Source organism: Cyprinodon variegatus, unplaced genomic scaffold (assembly GCF_000732505.1).
Source record: "Cyprinodon variegatus isolate N-32 unplaced genomic scaffold, C_variegatus-1.0 Scaffold207, whole genome shotgun sequence".
Classification (NCBI taxonomy): Eukaryota; Metazoa; Chordata; class Actinopteri; order Cyprinodontiformes; family Cyprinodontidae; genus Cyprinodon; species Cyprinodon variegatus.
In genome coordinates, this window is record NW_015150660.1 from 853,501 (window position 1) to 855,119 (window position 1,619).

Consider the following 1,619-nt stretch of genomic DNA (forward strand, 5'->3'; position numbering starts at 1 on the left):
GTTGCTTTGTCAGCGACTAGCATATTTTAGTCTCTAAACTCCAGTTAACGATTAATCAATTACTAAATCATTTGACCATTATTTCAATAATCGATTCAACCGATTAATTGTTTCATCCCTAATAATTACTTAATTAAAACATAGATATATCACTAGCCATTAATGGATAACATTTTGAAGTTTTTTTTAGTAACCTATTTAATCACTTATTAAAATTAAAAAGAAACACCAACTTTAATTAGTAATGGAGAAGATAATACATATTGCTTATGAGTGTTGAATAACATATTTGCGACATTTCATCCAAAACTGAAGTGAATTTGCTCTTTTTTATTTTTTATTATTTATTAGCTTTTCAGAAGTGAGAGGAAAGCAGCAAAAAGTGGGATGTGCCATTAATTAACTAATCATAAGACAGTAAGACAAAATAAATGGATAAAACACAGATTTTTTTTCCTTCTGACCAAACCGAGACAATTTCCATTTAAACATGTATTCATTTGTCTTTATTCAAAATTTTAAACAGCATTTTGTTCTTTTTTATCCCACTGGGGGGAAATAAAACAAAGAAACAATGCTCCAGGTTTTATTAAAAAGACTTTGGCTATCCCACCACCTGAGGTGTTAATTGTCAGTAAATTCTACCACTTGTCAATGACTTTCACAACAGCACACAGTGTTAACGCTCATATCACGTTTTATATCAACTCTAGACAATAAATGCTGCTGGGAAAAGCATGTAATACTTAAAATTGTTTTTAAAAAAATAACGCATAAGTAGATATGAAGCTAACTGAAAATGCACTTTGGACAGGTAGCACAATGCTAACCCTATTAGCTTACGTTAACCTCATGCTATAAGCCGTAAGACCAACATTTTCTTGCATTTTTTCTCATAAAACATAAACGCAATACATACCACCTCCCGCGTTGAACTGGTTTCGATTCGATGATTTTTAATACAGAAATCCATACAAGCAGCGTTTAATTTCAAACGTCCAGCGGCGGTGCGACTCCATGTGCATCTTCTGACGAGCTCGTATCAGAAACGTTCTACATCCGCCCGCCGCCGGTGCGGTCCGTCCGCCTTTGTCTTCCCCCTTGGTTGAATGACAGAGTCATCTGGACCCCTACCGGCGGTTCGCTGCAACTGCAAGATCTCAACTTATATTAAACCAGCACCAACCGGTTTGGCTGAACTGAAAGACCACGCAATATTTAATATTGTTTAATAAGATTTTAATATTTAAATTGCCAACTTGACCACATGTTTGGTAAGGAAGTGTTTTTAGTGATATTTCTGAATGGTAAATCAAAAAAAAAAATCCTGAAATCCCAAATCATTAAATACATCAACAAAAACTGCAATAATATTAATAGTTTCTTACATGTTACATTTAATACTGAAATAAATACAGTCATTTAATAAATAATTCAAAAGCAGTTGAATAAATAGAGGCCCAGCTTTTTAAAGCTACATTGTGTGATGTTCAGCAACATCTGCTATTGCTAGTGGAGTCAGCTTTAAGACATTGACTTCCCCTCCTGAGGTTGTTGGTTCGAGACCCACATTAGACTATATAAGAAGTGTTGGCCTAGTGGTTAGAGCAGTGGGCTTG

The 1,619-nt window shown here is 34.5% G+C and overlaps 1 protein-coding gene across 1 annotated transcript in view; it reads right to left on the bottom strand.

Moving 5' to 3' along the window:
• uspl1 (ubiquitin specific peptidase like 1) overlaps nt 1–1,073 on the bottom strand; it is a 20,201-nt gene extending 19,128 nt beyond the window's left edge. Inside the window, exon 1 of the mRNA XM_015380106.1 lies at nt 920–1,073. The gene's annotated coding sequence lies outside the window, so the exon portion shown is untranslated. The remainder of the gene's footprint in view (nt 1–919) is intronic.
• Nucleotides 1,074–1,619: the final 546 nt, after the last annotated feature.